This window comes from Lissotriton vulgaris, chromosome 4_1 (genome assembly GCF_964263255.1).
Source record: "Lissotriton vulgaris chromosome 4_1, aLisVul1.2, whole genome shotgun sequence".
Classification (NCBI taxonomy): domain Eukaryota; kingdom Metazoa; phylum Chordata; class Amphibia; order Caudata; family Salamandridae; genus Lissotriton; species Lissotriton vulgaris.
Window position 1 is genome coordinate 1,541,438,384 of NC_141691.1, and position 22,136 is coordinate 1,541,460,519.

A 22,136-nucleotide genomic window follows, 5' to 3' on the forward strand; every position below is an offset into this window, starting at 1 on the left:
TCGCTATATAAATGCAATTACAATACAATACATAAAATATCAAGCGATAATCTCCCAATAACACAAACCATTCTGCATTGGATAATTGACAACTAACTCCAGCTAAATTTCATGAGAGGAGTCTAAGACCTCCTCCCCTACTGAGTGTGCTCCTCTTTCAAGTAGAGAGGACTGGTTGATTAATCTGGTCTCTGGCATCTCCTCTAACATCACATGTACGTATAGTTGGCGGAATATGGAAAGATCATGGGAGTGAAGTCAGACAGTGTGTTGATGGGTGTAAAATGGTTTCCTGTTTTAATATTACACATAAATATCATATATCAACTGATTACTGCTCCCTAAATTAGGACGCAGGACACACTCACAACCAGTTTAGAAGCTCTTGAGGTGTGGCCTATAAAAATATCCCAACGGGTGGGCCTGAACTCTTCCTGGTAACATAGCCAGGTAGTTCAAGTGTAGTGATAGAGTTCTTATCAAAGTATGCATTTTAAAGTTAATGACCATGCAATCACCATCTGAATAATTAGGTTCACAACCAACACAGCCAACCCTTCTTTCTAAAAGTATTTCACCAGATAGATCAACAGATCATCCTGAGTTTTTCCTTAACTAGTGGACCAGTGATTTAAGTCCAATTAATCTTCTCACTTATTGAGGGCTAGCGGTGGAACAATGCAACTGGGTGGAAGTTGGAGATGGACCTCACTTTTTACATGGGTATTTCTATGCCTGCTGTGCCTTGGATGAGATGGCAGAATTACGTCTTTATGAACCTCCCAATGAGCGATGAGTGAATGCTATTTTGATTTAGCCACAAAGTAGATTCACTTATCTTAGTGACTTTTCCTACAATGTTACTTGCTCCAGTTGGATTATCTCTACTTGGGGGATAGTTTACAGGCCTGGTAACACAAGAAGAACATGCCTGCTGTTGAGCGCCCCAGGTCTGAAGACAGATTTTATCATTCAGGGCTTTGAATTGCTCTTGAATGTCCATATTAAAACCCTTTAACGTCTCAAATGTCTTAAAGAATGTTGAACAATAATCAATTAATTTAATTTGCAAGACCTTCTTTTCAGTTTATTTAGAATTCCCTACTTGGCCAGCAAGAGGAGGGCAAGTGCTGGAGTTTTGATTAACTATGGATTGCTGAGTTGCCTTCCTGTAGCATTGCAAAGTGTTTGGGACTTTCCATTCTTTTGGTTTCTTCTAAGGTGTGGATAGACTAGTGGAAGCCTGAGTTCATATACTGGCATCAATGGTGTTGAATTGGGAATCTTGAATGACTCTAGGATTTCTCATGCATACTGTTGAGCCTTTAGACGTCACACCCACTTGGTTATCAGTGTGGTTACCAACCTCTTCTTCCTCCAGATCTGTTACCATGCTCTGCACAGTGTCCTCAATCAAGATAAGGGATTTCCTACATAACCACTGCTGAGCATCGATTCTTTCCCCAGCTATTTCAATTTCGCAGTTGATTGTCCCAATGGCTATTATGAAGTCGTTGTTGACTGTTGAGGATGTGGGGCCTACAGCATCCATCCCTTTTATTAGTGTGTTTGCTTTCCTTTTGCCAATGTTAGATTATCCAAGATAGGTACCAGCCTACCTTAAGTGATGTCCTCCAAATTCCAAAACCATGAATCAAAAAGAGAGGTGGCTCAACTCAGTCTCCTTCAGAATCTGATGAATGCAGACCAACCCCCTCTTGGTCTGGTCTTTGCTCAGGCTGCAATTGAGCATGCTCGCATCCATCTCACAACAAGGGACTGCTGTAACCTCTAAGGTGCATGGCACACTGGGAAGTATAGGTCTCCCCCAACTTGGAGAAGGACAAATCCTTCAGTCACCCATTCTGAAGGACCACTGTGCCCTCTAAGTAGCATTCCTTGCACCTCCACCCTGAAGGAGCGTAGCAGTCTGGGGACTATGGTTCTCCTCCAATGTGGCGTGGTGTGGGACAAAGTACTTCACTCTTTTGGTCTCCTAGTCCAATATAAAAATACCAGTCTCTAATTTTCCTATTTCAATCTGGATGTAACATCCTAACCACCTGTAAAAAGAAAATAATGTAGCTGCTCAATTGCAATAAGTTATTATAGATGAGCAGAGACATCACAATGTCTGCTGCCAGGGGCAAGCAGAGATGTGTGTAGGATGGTATGTAACTGTTAGCACGCAACTTTTAGCACGAAGTACTGTTACCACGCATCTATTACCACGCAGGACCCATTACCACGGATACCTTTACAACGCATTACTCTACAACACAGGTACTATTACAACGCATACCATTACAACGTAAGTTTAGGTAAGTTTATAGGTAAGTTTATCTTTTTAAAATAACATTTATTAGGGGTATTGGGTTTGGGTTTTGGGGTACAGGGGTATTTTTAGGTTTCAGGGTTGGGTTTGGGTTTTGGGGTACAGGGGTATTTTTAAGTTTCAGGGTTGGGTTTGGGTTTTGGGGTACAGGGGTATTTTTAGGTTTCAGGGTTGGGTTTGGGTTTTGGGGTACAGGGGTATTTTTAGGTTTCAGGGTTGGGTTTGGGTTTTGGGGTACAGGGGTATTTTTAGGTTTCAGGGCTGGGTTTGGGTTTTGGGGTACAGGGGTACAGGGGTATTTTTAGGTTTCAGGGCTGGGTTTGGGTTTTGGGTTACAGGGGTATTTTTAGGTTTCAGGGTTGGGTTTGGGTTTTGGGGTACAGGGGTATTTTTAGGTTTCAGGGTTGGGGTACAGGGGTATTTTTAGGTTTCAGGGTTGGGTTTGGGTTTTGGGGTACAGGGGTATTTTTAGGTTTCAGGGTTGGGTTTGGGTTTTGGGGTACAGGGGTATTTTTAGGTTTCAGGGTTGGGTTTGGGTTTTGGGGTACAGGGGTATTTTTTATATATAATTTAAAAAATAATAAATAAAAATTAATATAATTAATTAAAATATTTAATAATTAAATAATTATTAATTAATTACAATATTTAAATTATTATTAATTACATTATTTTAAAAAATTATATACTTACCTATACTTACGTTGTAATAGTATGCGTTGTAATAGTACCCCCGTTGTAGTGTAATGCGTTGTAAAGGTATCCGTGGTAATGGGTCCTGCGTTGTAAAAAATGCGTGGTAATGGTATGCGTGCTAAAAGTATGCGTGGTATCAACATATATCCTTGTAGGATACACTAATGGGAAAAATAGAACTGCTACGTAAACAGGGAGAACAGGCTCTAGCTTTTTTAGATCTTGTAGGAAATCAGCCTTTTTTGCATGGTTATTCAAGATTTTTCTCCTTTTAATGGAACCGGTTTTTAATAATAATGGGTCTTATAGAGCGCAATGGTGACGCACAACGGCGTGTCCCCGCGCTGAAATGTGAGCGTGTTCAGAGGGAGTCCTGCGGGAAGGGCCGCTATCTGGTGTAAAGATATGTTTTCAGCTTGGCTCTGAAGATAAGCTCTGATGGTTCCAGACGCAGCGCTACTGGAAGTTTATTCCAGCAGGATGCGGCGAGGTACCTGAAGGACCTGCCACCCATCCTTGCTCTGGACACCTTTGGGATAGTTAGGCGCCCTGAACCAGAGGATCTTAGCGCGCGGGATGGCTCATATTGTGTCAGGAGACCCTGAAGAGGAAGGGGTGCCCTGCCATTAATGATCCGGTGACATGTGCAGAGGGCTTTGAATTCTACCCTGCTCCTGACCGGAAGCCAGTGCAAGGCCTGGAGCGCGGCTTTGGAGGCTGATCTTCTAGGAAGTTTGAGAACTAGCCGAGCAGCGGCATTTTGCAAGACCTGTAAGCGGCTCAGATTCTTCTCGGGGATTCCTAAATAGAGGAGGTTGCCATAGTCCATCTTGGACGTGACTAAAGCATGCACTAATGTTCGGCGGGCTCTGATGGGAAGGAACTCCAAAACCTTCCTGAGAGTCTTAAGGATTCCGAAACAGGTGCCGACCACCCGGTTGACCTGGGGGCCAAAGGTAAGGTCGGAGTCGAACCAGACACCTAAGTTCCTCGCCTCCAGGCAGGGGGTAGGTGCTGGTCCCAAGCAAGGAGGCCACCACGCCGACGTCCACGCCGCCCGGTCTCCCCCTACCACCAGCACCTCAGTCTTGTTGCCGTTAAGTTTAAGGCAATTGGCAGACATCCAGGCAGCAAGATCTTGCATGCATGCTCTGAAGATGTCCGCCGCAAGGCCGGGTGCACGCGATAGGGAGATGACCAGCTGCGTGTCGTCGGCGTATGACACCATGCGCAGACCGTAGCTCTCCACTATGGAGGCGACCGGGGCCACATATAGATTAAAAAGCGTTGGGCTTAAGGACGAGCCCTGTGGAACCCCCTGATCCAATGCCACTCGCCTGGAGTAGCAGTCACCCTGCCTGACTTGGGAACCACGGCCCGATAGGAACGACTGAATCCATTTTAGCGCTGCATCACCCATCCCTGCTTTGTTCAGACACTGTAGCAAGGTGGAATGTGCTACAGTGTCGAACGCAGCGCTGAGGTCCAGCAGGATCAGGGCCATAGTATGACCCTCGTCGGCCCCCTGCCTGATGGATTCGGAAGCCATAAGGAGTGCTGACTCAGTTGAGTGTCGAGGTCTGAATCCAAACTGGGTGGCGTGAAGGAGATTAGACTCTTCCACAAACTGCATTAGCTGCTGGTTCACCAACTTCTCCGCCACTTTCGAGAAGTAGGGAAGGAGGGAGATGGGCCGCAGATTCTCCAGCTTTTCGAAGCTGATATTAGGCTTCTTGCTTTTTGCTGGACTTAAAACTTTGTCCACTATTACCTCGCTAAATAGGAGTAAAGTGCCTTTGTTGTCCACTTAAACACAGTCACGGCTTGCACAAGTAAGCTTGGTGGGATGGTGATGCAGGGTGGTGGCGGGGCGGTGGTAGTCAAAAGTAAATAAATAAATAAAACTACTTACCTTGCCTCGCCACCATGCCGCCTCAGCAAAGTGGTGAGTGCAAGGCAAGTGGTTTTTATATATTTATTTATTTACCTTTGATTATCCCGTTGCATGTCGAATTCCACCTCCCCCACCCTGCCCTGCCACACCGCGTTTATCTGTGAGAGATGCTACTGTTTAAATATGGTTAAATTGGTTTACCTCTAATTGCATTATTAAACTGGCTAATACATTTCTTGTACATGACATCGAAAAAGTGCACAAGGTCTGGAAGTTAAATGCCACACGTGGACTGTAACACTTATTGTGCCATCCACAGAGGGGGCCTGGAAAAAAAGACTTCAGGCCTACCATGTGTAGCCTGATTGTATCAACCTAAGACCCTGCTGTCCAACCTGTCAAAATAAGCCTTTTGACAGGTGGAAAGCCTTGCTTTTGAATATTTTGTAGTCACCTCTTGGAGCACCTTGTCATCCTCATTTACAAAATTAAAGCAGGCATGTTACTCCAGTGAGTAGGCACTAAACGCTATTTATACTGGCAGGGCTGTTGAGGAATCCAAGAACATGCAAACATCCAGATTGTAAAGTTTAATCTGTAACATTCAAAGGAATCCGATTGAAAGGTCATTTAAAGACTATTTCTAAAAGCCAAACTCAATGGTAAAGTTGAAATCTTAATAAATATTTAGGAAAGGTAACTTCTATAAACCTATCTTTTTCCCTGCCTGAAGCTCCTGGAGGCTAATTTACATTAGCTGTCCAAAAGCTGTGAATCAAGTGCAATATACACCTTTGATTGACAAGTTGAATTGAATGGGCAGGTATGACTCCTCCAAGCTCAGCTTGACATTCAGACTGCTCCACCTTCTGTTGATACAACAGTGTTAAATCCTGACTGAAAGACTTGTCTGAGGCACATGTGAAGCTTTTGCACCCTTTAAAAGGACTACCCAGGACCACAACTTAATTCCTGTGAATCCTCTGTCTGGTTAATGGAGCCTGCTTTGTCTTACTAGACTTCGGTCTCATTTGTTGTTGTGAATCCGAGGCCTGCTTAAAACTAGATTGTATTGTTAGATGTGAATGGACACTAGTACTTTCTATAGTACAGTTTGCTCTACTCCCCTATCTGTGACTTTGACCATCATGGAATTAGCCTGATATGTTGCACTTTAGGTCTGTTCACAGTAAGGCAAACAGGAACTACTGAAAAAGTAGGTAGGCCAAGGCCTGAAAACTTTAAACACATTGGTTAGAGAGCGCAGAGGAGCCACCACTACCCAGTGGCTAGTGGTAACCATAAATGAGCCACCCCTAGTACTCTCTTTGGGACGTTTACTGGGCCTGCATAAGATCAGAATCAGACTGGACCTGCTGTCTGTTACCTGAAAGGAACCCTGGAGGACTGGACATGCTCTTTCTTGCACCCAGGTTACAGAAGTGGACTGCAAACGTTAATTGGCTGACCTCCCTACAGGGCCACAACAAGCTACAAGAGGTATTTTCTCTGAAGTGCCCAGCTGACCAGTGCCAACTAAACCTAAACTGGACTCTGGTGTTGGCCTCTGCCTCCCACCTTGAGAGTCTCTAAGTTCCTTCCATTGATGTCCTGGGAGCCTTAGAAATGTGCTTTTTTGGGTGTTCCAGAGCACTAGCGGGACCAACGTGCTCTAGGTAACTGACCTTCTGCTCTACTGCTTTGGTGCAGTGTCAGCGATGACCTGCAGTGGAGGTTTTGCTTCTCAAAAAGTGACGATGTCCCATTTTGTCTTGTAACTAAGAAGAATTATCTACTCTTCTTCTAAAAAGGAACAAAGCCCCTTTCTGAAGTGGGACTTAGACACTTTTTTGCAAACTTTTTGACTTTCACTGGGAGCAGTTCACTTGGTGCATCTGACCATTGCTCCATCATGGTTGGCCTGAAATCATGCCTAGATCCTGGCCTACAGCTTCAATAGACTACAATTGAAGCTTAGTGCTTTTTAATTCTATTCTTACTCAAAACCTCAAAAATTCATAACTCAATCCCCTCTTCTTCGGTTTTTGGTGCTTTGATGTAATTTCATCTATTATATTTTACTCTATTTTTCTAATTTGGTTTGGGATTTTTATTGCTTAGTATTCTGACTTTCTGACAGTTTTGGTACAGCATAAATAATTTACATATTCCACTTAATTATGCCTGTATGCGCTTTCTCAAAGCTACCAGGCGGTTGAGCTCAGATTAATTCAGTGACTTTAGGGATTCACCCTGAGAAGCAGTGCCATTGTACTTTAAGGGGGGCAGTCTCCCACCCCGAAATATTAATTCACTTTCTTACAGCTTTTCTGAACAGTTGGGCTGTATTAACCAGAAGAAATGAGCCATTTATGATAGCATTTGATTTTTTTATAACGAAGCTCAATATTCAAAAGCAGGAATCTCCCTGCATGTTAGCTGTTGTACCCTATAGCTATTCTTGAAAGTGATTTACATTTAACTCTATGTATTTGTGAAAACATTTCTATTTGTGCATTGAAGTGTTTTATTATCCTATATGTAACTCGGACTCTTCTATAGCAACATCAACAATTAGTTTTACTACACAGGCAGTTGAGGAGAAGGGGAGGTGCTCATGTAATGAGATATGTTGCCGTTTACAACACTAATTATCCGCGTTATACAACCTCTCTCCAATGTCATCACAGTTGAATAGGACATTTTACTAGTGCTTCCCAAAGATACGAACAACTCCTACATTTTAATTATCCGTTACATTAATTTATGAGCATCCAAATATCAATTTCATACAGTAAAAGACACATTCCTTAACAATATTAATAATTTTGAAATAACTAGAAATAAGCCTACTGACCTCACTCACTTAACTTTAAACAGGATAAAGATTGTCCCCGAGCACAAATCAGCAATTATCAATGTTTTCAAAGAAGAAAAAGAAGAACCAAATCCAAATCTATCTTTTTCAAAAGTTCTTTGAACCAATCCTTTTTATTTTCTTTTTTCCTTTTTTCTTTTTCTTCAAATTGTCAGAAGATCACCATTTCAATTTTCACAATTCATTAAGTTCACACACAGTGTAGCCAATAGCACAGAACAATGCCAACACGTGTTTCGTCACGGGAAACAGTCACCCGATGACTTCTTCAGGGCATAGGCAAATTTTCTTTCTAGGTACTCGAATATCATCCCAAGATGTTATCTATTCCTTATATAAACTATATCACTGTGTAGATTCAGTTATTCTGGACATGTAATAGTCTATATACTTCATCAGTTCGTCCAATCACTCGTTTTGACTCCACTAGTCAAGAGTTTCAAAGGGAATGATAAAATTATGTCTGGGAGAGTACTCCCTTCAACGTCAGTACGGGTTCCAGGAATGTAACATTCTCGGAACCCGTACTGACGTTGCTGATTTGTGCTCGGGGACAATCTTTATCCTATTGTATTCTCTGTTTACAGAGAGCCTTGGGGACGTGAGTGGCCGTTTTTCCCTTGTTCCCTTGAGCCATCTAATTTGGAAAATAACTAATGTTAGCTGGTGTTGCGCAAAAACGGACTCAGCCACTAGACTGTGACTGTTCACTTAACTTTTAACATTTCTGTTAACATTTCATGGGCATACATTACATGTATTAATTCCAGAAAGGGAATCAAAGTCACATTAACTAAGATAGATTCTCTGACATAAATGGACCTTCACTTCATTATCTTCAGATTCCGTTTTTGAAGTATGCACTCCATGAACCTAATATATGCATCCTGTTACTACCTTAAATCAAACATTATGAGTTTCAGATGATCACCATATAGGTGTTATGTTAGAACCAGTCCTCACTGTTCTTTCATCGAGAAGGCAGCAGTGTAAGTCATTTGTTTCCAAATCTAACTACTACGACCAAGTCTTTTTAAACAAATTACACTCCACCCTCTAGAAGTGTGTGCATTGGCCACCCAATAAATCACATACACCGTCTTTCTTTCTTTCTTTTTTATGACATTGTTTTATGTTGCCTGTTTGGCATTTCTGAGATATAAGCTATATGAAACACACATTAACATTTGATGACATTGGAGTGGAGTGGTGTGGCTCACTGGTTAGAGGCGGCAGACCCGGAAGCAGAGGTCAGCCCGGGACCAGGGTTCGATTCCCGACGCGGCAGTGTCTTGGGCCATGGTCAGCGGACACGATAATTCTCGCCTCAGTCCCTACTCCAACCATGGGTCCCACTCAGCAACTCTGGGCAATAGCTTGCTTATTCTCTACTAATGGCCCATGCTTGTCTTCACCTTGGAGATGCCCAGGAGGGACCATCTCACAGGGAAAGCCAGGATGGGTTCCCCAGCGGTATACAGCGCCGGGACGCCCCTTTGCTGGGGCAGCTGTGCGCTTTACAAGTATACGACATTTAACATTTAACTTTACATTTCTGTAATATTATTATTTGCCTAGTTTTTTAAATTGTATATTATCTCTTTATATGTATATAATTTGTAATGTTGTTATTAATATTTCTATTAAATGTCTTTTATAATGTTTTTATTTGTTTGATTGTTTTGTTTTATTTATTGATACATACAAATATATAAAACAAATATATAAATCTTTATATATGTAAATGAGAAACTGAATAGCAAATTAATTCCAGGCAAGCTCGCACCCCACTGTTTTTTAGATTTTCAGAAAAGGTGTTTATTGGCAACGCGCTTCACCTGCACTCAGACTTTATTACAGACATTCAAGAAAAACACAGTGCCCCATCACCTTTAAAAACAGGAGGTTGGGTAATTCCATAGAAATAGTAAACATATTGCTTTATGATTTTCAGGTTTTCAACTCATGCAGTGATAAGTCCCACATGGAAAATATTTAAATGCTCATATTAATGCCACAGTATAACATTTAAATTGAAACAAATAAATATAAACCAAATTAAACTAATGGATACATACAACATCAGAACCAGCCAGGTGGCTGAAGATTAATCACTGATAAATGCTCAAGAGTAGCAAAAATTGTCACCCATTTTCCATATCATTACAAGAAAGTATAAGTTTCTGGTTCTGATTTTGTATGTATACATTAATTTGGTTTATACGCAATCCGTTTTCTATTTTTATGGAATTACCCAAGCTCTTGTTTGTAAAGGCGATGGGGCACTGTGTTTTTATTGTATGGCAATGAGGAAGCCCGATTGTGTGTGAAGCACGTTGCCAAAAAATCTATCCTAATAATCCGAAAACTGTGGAGTGCAAGCTTGCCTGGATTTAATTTACAATTTAGGGGCATATTATCAAGGGGGTTTATCTCCGCTTTTCCGCTTTTTTGGCTTTAAAAGCCAAGAAAGCGGAGATAAAATTATCTCCCTATTACCTAGCTGTCGCTAACACCAGTTAGCGACAGCTAGTATGAGATAGCGACCATCTTGGGCCCCACTTTGCATGTCAGAGAGATTTATCACTAATGACATGCAAAGTGGGCGTGCCAAGATGTTAGCGACTGGAAACAGTCGCTAACATCGCTATCTCCTATTACCAACTTTTGGAGATATTCGCACTAAGCGCGAATATCTCCAAAAGCTAACACCTGTCCTGAGTAGTTCCTAGCCATGTTATCCAATCGGAGGTGGATAACATGGCTAAGAGCATTAGCTTGGCAATGCATGAATATCATTGACTTTTCAGCGATATTCATGCATTGCGGCCGATTTTTATCGCATTTGCGATAAACCTTGGTAATACCAAGGTTTATCTGCGATAAAAATCGCCGCAGGTCGGCGATACATTTTTGTCTCTAACCAAGCAATAGCGATAATTATCGCTATTGCTTGGTAATATGCCTCTTAGTTTCTTATTGACATTTAAGACAAATTCTGCACCTTTGTGCTCGCACCGGCCCCGCTAGAGTGGTTGGGACTAGTTTCTTTGCAGGACTTTTTCCGGATAGCCTTTCAAGCGGTTCCCACCACCGCTTTCAGACTCATTGATCCCATGATTCGTTGTGACTGTCGAAGGGGCTAAACAGAGAGAAGTGGAATGAATACAGCTGTTAGACAGAGGGGAACATGCACTGGACTGTCCGTACATCGGAGGGTGAGTGAGGTTTGGTTTGTTGTCCCTCTGTGCTTTCGTGGGGTATCCGCTCACTGTTATTATTATGGAACCACATTGTGTGCATAGCGGCAGATGCACCTCACCGTACTTATGAATAGAGGCTCAGGTTATGGGGATTTCAGCTGTGATTTTGGCAACCATCTGATAAACTGCTACATATATGTTTCTGCACTCATCATTAGTGAATCAAAACAAAGGAGAGCAGATGCATGCTGTTCGTTTAATGAACAGGAAAATGGTATGGATCTGGACAATATGACAGGTCCCCCAGGGGCACAGACTATGGACAGGACGATAAAATAATTACTTTCACAGTCTGAAAAACTTTGCAAAAAGGAAATCAATAAATGCTGGGTGGTAAGTAATTCTAAACTATTGGAAGAGTGGTCCCAATTAATTGCAGCCACATGCAAGAACATGATGGGCCTCCTATCTACATATGCAAATATTAAGTTGGAACAAGTAACTATAGAGATGGCTGAGTAGAAGGATATTCTTACCAAGAAACCAGAACAAGAAGAGATACAGAATGTTTCCTCACTGATGTAGAACAGACTAGAGAAATGTGAGGAGAAAATCAAGGCAAAAAACAATGAAAATTCCTACGTGACAAATTAGACTATGGAAATGGGCAGATCCTTACTTCTGCAAAGAAGTTTGATGGTGCAATTAGGCAATTCAAGCAAGCAGGGGCATTGCATCAACAAGAATCTATCACCTCAGAAACAGGATCCGATACCTACTCATCAGATGAAGAGGCATCGAGTTCATCTAGAGAAATCACATCTTTAACTGCTATAGACGAAAATAATTTTTTATAGACAAACCAGACAATAAGGGGGAGACCAACAACAGGAAGAGGAGGAGCCAGTGAAAGAGGAAAGCAACCAGAAGAGGGGAATACAGTGAAGGAAAACGTGCCTCAGGGAAAAATACAAGGCAAATGAAGAAGTGGTAATGGTGAGAATCTCTTGACAATTGTGAATCTTAGACTCCGTGTCCTACCTCTAGATGAACAGTCATTACTTGAATCGGGTCTTTCATTTTGCCCACAGCGAACTTGGACTACTGCAGGAGACGTATTGATATGTTTCCTTTTATATGTAAATTAAAACTTTAAAAAAGTGTTTCTGCAGCAAATCAAAAAGCATAATGTACCTGCAGCGCCCGGGGTTGAGACACCACCTTTGACATACTGTATTTGGGAGGTGTCCCTAGGATCAGGGTCCTCACTGAATTGGGAGACAAATCATTGGTTGGGCGTTTTTTGTAGAGTTTTCTTGACATCATTGAATCTAGAATTAGACAATACTAGCTGTAACAGTATCAAACCTAAATCTCTTTGCAACCGCAACACCCCATGTGACTTGATAGACTCAGTCAGTCAGTCACACAGCTTTATTCGATCTTTATAAACAGTCCATAAAAGCACAAAGATACATATAAAATTTCCAAGTCAATAAATATACGTAAATTCATTGGTGAAAACGAGTATTAAGACATGTTTGCTGTGATCCACATAAGACCTTCAAAATCATTCATATAAAAGGAAGAACAATTCTTAATTAAAATGACAGAATACTACTAAAATATGTGCCCACCTTTTTCCTCTTCCTAAAACAAGCCTATAAATATGAAGCGACACAGAAACATACATATTGGTCCAGTAAGGCTTTTAGAAAATACATGGCGACCCGACATTGCCTATATTTATAGGATTGTTCTGAAGATGTTCCGTTTGATTTCCTGACTCATCCCCCAAAATAACCTGAATTTTGCTTTCACACACAAAATTGATCAAACTAAAAGGATTGGATGTATCAGTCACAGTGGTAGAGGGGAACATACATACCAGTATGTATCATATACAAGGAGCTAGGAATAGTATTCTCCATGCTAAGAGCCACAACAAGCAAAAAATGAAATGAAGTATTCCATACGGTGAGTTCCTAAGGGCCAAACGAGCATGCAGTACCCCATCAAGCTGCAGGGATGAGTTGGGCAGGATGGTGTCTAAATTCAGAGCCAGAGGGTACCCTTACAAGATTTTGAAAGAGGCTAGCCAAAAATGGTTGCTGCAAGCCGGGTCGTGATAGGAGGAACAGAAAAGAGTATACATTACCTACTGGACAGACAAGACGCATCAACAAATGTATCGGATGTGGGAATGATTATGTGGTATATGTACTGCAAAGCCCATGTGGATACCAATATGTGGGGAGTACTATCTTCCCAGTGAAAAAGAAGGTGTTGGAGCACTAAAGAGCTATTAAGAACTGTGACACAAAGTAACCAGTAGGGACACATTGGGCCAAATTTCATGATCTAAATGCTGACCTATTATCTTCTTTTGGCAATGACAGGATCCTGTAAAGTGTCTGTGGTAGAGACAGAGAGAGGAAACTCAGACTGCTGAAGTCGGAGTATATTTTCCTGCTTGGGATTGGATCCCCGGGAGGCTTTAATGAGGATGAGGAATTTCTTGCGCATATTGGCCTATCGGATATAGGATGAGTGTCAACTCTATATTCCATGTTGCCTCTAACCTTGCTTTAGCTATTAAATTTATGCATTTTCTAATATCAACTCTCTATGGTTTCACTGACGGGACTTCTTGATGATGTCTTATAATTTTCTCATGCCTCCTTTATGAAGAATGTATTCTTTTTCCTCGATATTTAGTTTTATTTTTATTGTTATATTTAAATTTGTTTCTCACTGAATGACTTATGGAGCACCTACATAGGTGGATACTTGCTTCTCGATGGTTCACAAGAACACATGCATGTGTTTAAATACTATGATGTAGTAGATACAAGATGGGATTTATTATATATATACAAATGTCAGCACAATTGTTGCACCTCAGTTTTTGAGTTGAAAATGTGGGTATCTATTTATCATAACTTCCTCTTTCTGTTTTCTCCCTTTTTTTACTACCTTGCAAGAGGCAGTTTTCATACATCATTTAAACACAGTAATTTGTTCACAGAAAGCATAATGATGTACTTCTGCCACTTTGCATTTGCACTTTCTTGTAAATGATATGACAAATGAGCGACAATTTTTGCTTTTCTTGATCTTTTATCAGTGATTGATCTTCAGCCACTTGGCTAGTTCTGCTTTGAATGTATACATTAATTTAATTTATTTTATATTTATTTGTTTCAATGTAAACTTTATACTCTGGCATTAATATGAGCATTTGAATATTTCCTATGTAAGACTTATCACTGCATGAGTTGAAAACCTGAAAATCATGACGCAATACGTTTTCTATTTCTATGGAATTACCCAACCTCTTGTCTTTCTTTAAGGCGATCGGGCACTGTGTTTTTCTTGTATGGCCGTGACGAATCCTGAGTGCGGGTGAAACACGTAGCCAATAAACATCTTTTCTGAAAATCCAAATACTGTGGAGCGCGAGCTTGCATGGATTTAACCCCTTCACCGCGGCGTGAATTACGCCGCGGTGTGGGTGATTAATGACTGGGCATGGTTCGGATGGTCCCGGCCGTCCTCGGCACTCGCCCACTATGATGTTGGCCGGCCGGAAGCCATCCGACGCACGCAAAGAGTTAATGTACAATTCTGTTTCTCATTGACATTTAAGATGTGTTCTGCACCTGAGTGATTGCACCTTCCCCACTAGAGTGGACGAGACAGGTTTCTTTGCAGGACTTTTTTCTAGAAATAAATATATATATGTATATTCACTGAATAAAAACCTAGGTTTTAGGGGTGTTATAGTTAGTTGGACATTTCACTCATACAAAACCATTGAAATTCCCCTGTTATAGTTAGTTGTACTAACTATAACTCGCACGCTCCCAATCCACTGCTGATGATATCACATATTACATCATTCATGACATGGTCAGTGACATCACTGATAAGATCACTGATGACATCTCAAATGACATCACTGATGACATCACTGATGACATCATCCAGTGAATGTGGTTTGGTTTGATATTTAAATAAGTATTACATATGTATAGCAATCTTCCTTGAAGACTGAGTGCATGTATAAGTGTCTGAATGGAGGATTAAGTAGCAATGCGATTGTGTAAGTGACAGATTTAAAGTGTCTCACTAAATATATGGGTTAGTGGTTGAACTTTGTGAATACCTGTATCACTCTATCTCTTGTAGTGTAAACTACTACATAAATTGGTTACTAGCTATGTGAAAGTCTATATTATTTAGTAATTAGTTAAGTGAGTATTTGTATATGATATTGAATGAATGTGTGTGTGGTTGGGTGGGAGGTGTGCGACTGTCCAAAGATGTGTAAATTGTTGATTTAGTAGATATATAAGGTTAAGACTGTATGTGAAAACAGTTGTTTGGGTGAGTTAATCTCTTTATGGGTGTGGTGATGAGTAAATATATTTCTCAATGATACGTGTCCAAGAAACTAGAAATATAAAAAGCAGTGTATGTTACAGTTGTTGTATATAGATAACTATATATAAGACTCAGTGATTCTATGAGTGAGGTATGGATAACTGTATACTTGTAATAGTGATTTTATAACATAATAAGTATGAGTTACTATCTATATCAATAAATAATGTGGTGTTTGTGTAAGTGTGTAGCTTAGTAAATATAAGCATGATCAACTGTTTGCATAAGTGAGTAGAATGACTGCATAAGTAAATAGAATGTGTGCTGGTGTGTAATGTTGAAGTAGGTGTATAAGTATATGTAATAGTGTTCCATTGATCTAAGTTAGCATGTATGAGTGAATCTATAGATAAGTGTTTAGATGTGTGTGTAGATGTAGGAATCACTGAGTGGGTTTTTAGAAAATTGTATTGGTGTGTCAATGGTTTCAAATATGGTACTCCATATTTTATAATGAGGGTTGAGAGGTTATACTAGTGTATGATAAGATGTATCAGATTGTCACGTGGATGATGTCAACAGTGATGTCATCAGTGATGTCATTTGAGATGTCATCAGTGATGTCACTAACCATGTCATGAATGATGTAATATGTGACATCATCAGCAGTGGTTTGCGGGCGCCCGAGTTATAGTTAGTACAACTAACTATAACAGTGAAATTTCAATGGTTTTGTACGAGTGAAATGTCCAACTAACTATAACACCCCTAAAACCATGATTTTTTCAGCGAATTTCTAAGGTTTTTTAAATGCTAATTCCTAACTATAACATGTCTGAAACCTATAGTTTTTTCTGTGAATTTCAAAGGTTTTTTAAATGCTAATTCCTAACTATAACATGTCTGAAACCTATGTTTTTTTCAGTGAATTTCAAAAGGTTTTGTAAATGACAATTTTTAAATGTATTAATTCTTCTATTTATTTTTTTGATACTGATTTACTACATTTTTGTAAACTATTTATTTTTAGATACTTCATTTTTTAAATTACATTATAATTATATTATACATTACAGTACAAAATATACTTTCTCAGAATGAATTACTTTAGTTTAAATACTTTGTGAATAGGCAATAGACTTTTAAGTACAGTAGTTACAGTTGATGTAATGCGCAACACAAGTTCAAACACAATGCAACATTGAGCTCAATGTGAATTTCTAGTTAAATGCAATTAGTTACTTTTTGGATTACTTTTCTAACCACAAGACTAGATCCTAGATTCAGTCCTGGGATATCTCCTGTAAACAGTTGAGTAAAAAAGTTTTGGTTACAGTTGTGATTTTTTAGGAATATTATTGTATTTTAAAAGTTGACACTTAGAAACTTTTTCACATAGAACCAAAACTGTTATCCTATGGGAGGAAATTCACTTATCAGGTAAGTTGTGTTAACATGACTTTTTCTTTCTCAGTGGTGGATCCTGGATCCAGCACGGGTGCATCTCCTGTAAACAGTAGAAAGAATGCATTTAAGTTATACAGGCAATTTTTAAGGAGTATTTTTAGATTGGGAAAATAGACAAACTTTTCTGGTTAAAACCAAACAATGGATTCCTATGGCAGGAAATACAAGTTACTGGTAATTACACTTAGAATTACTTTTCAGGGTCAGTGCTGGGCTAAAAGATGCAGCACTCAGTTCTCTCCTGATAACAGGTGAGTAAATCGAAATTCGTAGTTCGACTGATTTTAGAGGAATATTTGTACAATGGCAAAGGAAGGGGGTGGGGCCTGCGGTGATATGTGTGCAAACACTCACTGTGGCGCGTTTTATGTTGGGGAATTAATTGCTCTTCAATGCTGCGGGGCCCTCGGGGCCAACCAGCCCACCAGGTACCTCCAGTATGCGCCAGGGAGCAGCGTTGCAGAGAGGTATTCAGAGGCCTCTGCTCCTTTTTACAACACTCTGCAACACAGCTCCGTGGCGCGTACTGGAGGTACCTGGTGGGCTAGTTGACTCCTAGGGGACCTCTGGGTTGAAGAGGAAATAATTTTCCAATTTAAAATACGCCACAGGGCGTGTTTGCATACATTTATTTTATTTTAATTATTTATATAGCGCAGCTGATACCTTGCAGGCTTCCTGGCGCTGAGGAAAATACTATACTGAAGAGGAGCACAAGTAGGTAAGACGGGGAGGTCTAAGGGAAGAGCCAGGTCTTGATGCACTTCCTAAATGGGAGAAGTTGAGGGGTTTGGCGTATTTTAATGGGCAGGCTGTTCCATAACTTGGCAGCTGCGACCCTAAAAGATCTGCCCCCGGTTCTGGCTTTATTGTATCTGGGCACCCTTACCAGATACGCCGAGGAAGACCGTAGCTCTCTAGTAGGAGTGTACCACTGAAACAAGGTTTGCAGGGGCCTGAGCCCGAGTCCGTGCAGGGCCTTGAATACAATGCAGAGGGACTTAAAAGCCACCCGCTGCTTTAGGGGTAACCAGTGCAATTCGGCCAGTGCCGCAGTGGCCGAAGACCTTCTCGACCAGCCGAGAGCCAGTTTGGCCGCGGCCGATTGAATTCGTTGCAACCGGTCCAACAGCGTGACAGGGGACTCAAGGAGTAGGGCGTTGCAGTAGTCCAGGCGACTCAGAATCGTACACCTGACTACCAGCGCCCGGGCTTGTGCAGGGAGAAGTGGCATAATTTTTCGCAGGGAACGTAGCAAAGCCGTGCAGATCCCCACTGTTTTTGCCACCTGGGTTTCCATACTCAGCTTGTTATCGAGCATGACCCCCAGGTTGCGGACCGAGGAGACAGGTTTAGGTTTATCCCTTGTCTCAGGAGGCCAGAAGTCATTCAGGAACTGGTGTGATAGAGTGGTGCCAGCACAGAACAGAACCTCTGTTTTGGAGGCATTAAATTGAAGGGAGTTCCTATGGAGCCAGCCAGCCGTTTCTCTAAGACACTCATGGAAGGAGGTCAAAGAGATGGAGTCTTCTCCTTCCCAGGAGAGAATGAGCTGGGTGTCATCTGCGTAATTAATTGTTTTTAACCCGAATGACTTGATTAATGTGATCAGTGGTTTAAGGTATACATTAAAAAGGATGGGACTGATGGAAGATCCCTGGGGAACTCCCTGTGGCACAGGTGAGAAAGCAGATCAACATATCACCTTAGGCCCCGCCCCCTACCATCACCACTGTGCAAACGCACCTCGTGGTGTGTTTTAAGTTGGGAGATTAAGTCCCCTTGAATCCTGAGGTCCCCTGGCGGACAACTAGCCCACCCGGTACCTCCATTATGCGCCAGGGAGCTGCTTTGCAGAGAGGTGTTCTGAGGCCACGCCCCTTTTTACACTTCTCTGCAACACAGCTCTGTAGCGCTTACTGGAGGTACCTGGTGGGCTAGTTGGCTGCCAGGGGACCTCAGGATTCAAGGGGACTTAATCCCCCAACGTAAAATGTGCCACGGGGTGTTTGCACAGTGGTGAAGGTAGGGGTGATATGTGTGCAAACACGCCCTGTGGTGCATTTTAAGCTGGGGAATTAATTCATCCTCAATACAGATGTCCCATGGGGGCCAACTAGCCCACCAGCTCCAGTATGCGCCAGGGAGCTGCCTTGCAGAGAGGTGTTCAGAGGCCATGCCCCTATTTACAACACTCTGCAACACAGCTCCTTAGTGCTTAGTGGAGGTACCTGGTGGGCTTTAAGTTGGGGAATTAATTCATCATCAATCCAGAGGTCTCCTGGGGGACAACTAGCACACAAGTTACCTCCAGTATGCGTCAGGGGAGCTGCGTTTCAGAAAGGTGTTCAGAGGCCACGCCCCTTTTTACAACACTCTGCAAAACAGCTCCTTGGCACTTAGTGGAGGTACCTGGTGGGCAAGTTGGCCACCAGCGGACCTCAGGATTCAAGGGGACTTAAACCCCCAACGTAAAACACGCCAAGGGGCGCGCTTGTACAGTGGTGAAGGTAGGGGGCGGGCCTGAGATGATATGTGTGCAAACACGCCCTGTGTCGTGTTTTAAGTTGGGGAACTATTCATCTTCAATCCAGAGGTCCCCGACTAGCCCACCAGGTACCTCCAGTATGCGCCAGGAAGCTGCCTTGCAGAGAGGTGTTCAGAGGCCACGCCCCTTTTTACAACACTCTGCAACACAGCTCCTTGGCACTTAGTGGAGGTACCTGGAGGGCTAGTTGAGCAGGCCTAGGGGGTCAGGGTGTGTCTACCCTGCCCTCTTTTCACACGTTCCACACATATTTCAATGACTTCCTCAGCCTCACTTCAACCGAGGCACAAAATGGCTGCCAACAGTTCCTGATTTTGAATGTTTACAACCGCATGACAGCCAATTAGAATTGAGCCCGTGATCGGGACGGTGCGCTTATCCTACGAGGCCAATCCTTGCACAATTTGCGGGTCCTCCACACCCATAGATATGTAAATGACTTTAACCGGAATTTTCACAGAAACTACTGAACAGATTGACACCAGATATGCCAAAGGCACAATTCGGAACTGAGGACTACCTCTCTGCCAAGTTTGGTGTAATTCCGTTCAGCAGTTCGAGCTGTAGTCGTAGCTAAAGGTCCTATGGGAAATTGCATGGGGAAAACATGCTTTGGGGCCCCTCTTTTTTCTTGGCCCCTGCTTCACTAATCACCCCCAAACTTTTTGGGAAGGAGCGGAACTTAACTGGTAAAAAGTTTGGAAAATTTCAAGAAGATTCAACAATCGACGCCAAAGTTATTGCCAATAGAATGGTGCAGATTTCATATGGATAATAGGTCCTAACTATAACTATCTACTGGCAACCGCCAGTAGATAATATTTTTTTATATTAGTCAATTTAAAAAACTTCCAAAAAAGTAATCTAATGTAAAAAATATATATTTAATATTATTTGTTTTTTATAGATATTTATATATAAACATACACACATGTTTTTATTTATGTATGTTTACATTAGTAAATATTGTTATTTTTAATAATAATTGTTACATAAATGTATATGTTATAGATTATATTATAGTTATGTTTTTAAATGTTTATGTTTTATTCTGTTAAACTGTATTTATTGAAAAACTATATTTTTGTCATATCTTTGATGCTGATAGTGTAAACAATATGTTTTACTCAATATTTTTGTACTTACCTTATGACTATAGGAAAACGATATTTGTATCAATTATATTTTTTGACACAATATTTCTGTGTCACGATATTTTTGTGGTCGATATTCTGTCACGGATCCGATGGAGTGCCTAGTGGAATAGTATTACTGTAGTCCATTTTCTGAAGATGTAAAGGCTGTGCCATATGTCGGAGGGCACTTCTTGAGTTAATGTGACATGGAGGCTTTTCCAACTGTTATAAATGATTTGCTCTGACATGTGCTGTCTGCGGCTTGGACAGGACTGTAATGTCAGTCATGAAGGCATATATATCTGAAGTAACACATGTTGGTGCTGTAATGTGCTACACTATAGCTCATATGTGCATCTGATCTCTATCTCAATAGTGAATTTAGGTGCTATTTTACTATGGCCTTACTAAAGAGTTAGATATTCCAATTAAAATTAACCTTTTGTTTTGCCATATTTACAGGTTGTGCCATATCTGCTGAGAATTGTTTAGAAGCCTCCCAGTGCCCAACAGTACACATAGTCAGAAACCTACAAAAGGCACTACATTAAGAACCTCATTGTGAGTTGCCGGTTTTTTCCAGTGGGCCCAGTTATGCAATTTACCGCACCCAAAGGAATTACAAATTCAGCTGGAACACCGCGGGTAAGTGATAGTGAATCCTGATATTCTACTTAATGCAAGTAGGCAGAATCTTCTGGTAAAATACCAGGTGGCTGATAAACCAGATGTCCACATGTTATATCTTCAAAAGGAATAATCCCTATTATTCCCACCTCTTAATGTGCAGGATCCTCAGGAACTAATTATTGCATAAGGAAGTAACATGGATTTTTGAGGGTCATGTTATTTTATTTCTGAACACAGATGCAGAGAAGAAGCATGGTCGGATATACTGGACAAATAAGTAACATGAGCTGGAAATAAGTTACGAAATGGACACTGAAATGGTATTTCATTGGTAGGATAGTTCTAGAGACACATTTCACTTTTTAAGTCGAGCTTGCATTTCTGTAGACAGTGAGCATTTTTCGATACATTTGAACCATAGCAGATTGTTGCTATGAAGAGCAAAATATGAACATAGTTATGCAGCAAGAGTGTAAAAATAAAGTGAAATTAATTAGAAACATTATAGGTGTCAGTATTTTTCATCAATGTATATCGTACAGAAATGAAAGTTTTAAAACAACTGGGGCAATTGTGCGAATAAATAAAAAGGACTCGATTCACAAAAGTAATCTGAGATAAAATCCTAAATGTACTTCTTTCGGTATTCACAAAATGCATTTAGGGGTAATAATGTTAGGAATTCCAACTTTAGTACTTAAATGCCCTTTGTGAATACCGAAAGTCGTAAAGTTAGGATTTTGTCTCAGATATCTTTTGTGAATCAGGCCTAAAGTGTTTTGTGAAACTACTTTCAGAGGAACCTTTTAAATGTGAGCACATTAGAAATGAAAAGGTACTAGCAGTGGTTAGATGCAATAAGCAGGGTGACTTGTCTCCCAAGGGCTGAAGGGAGACATGGTTCTCTTAAGGTCTGGATATTTTAATTTAACTAAGAGTATGTTTAAAATATACGTATTGATA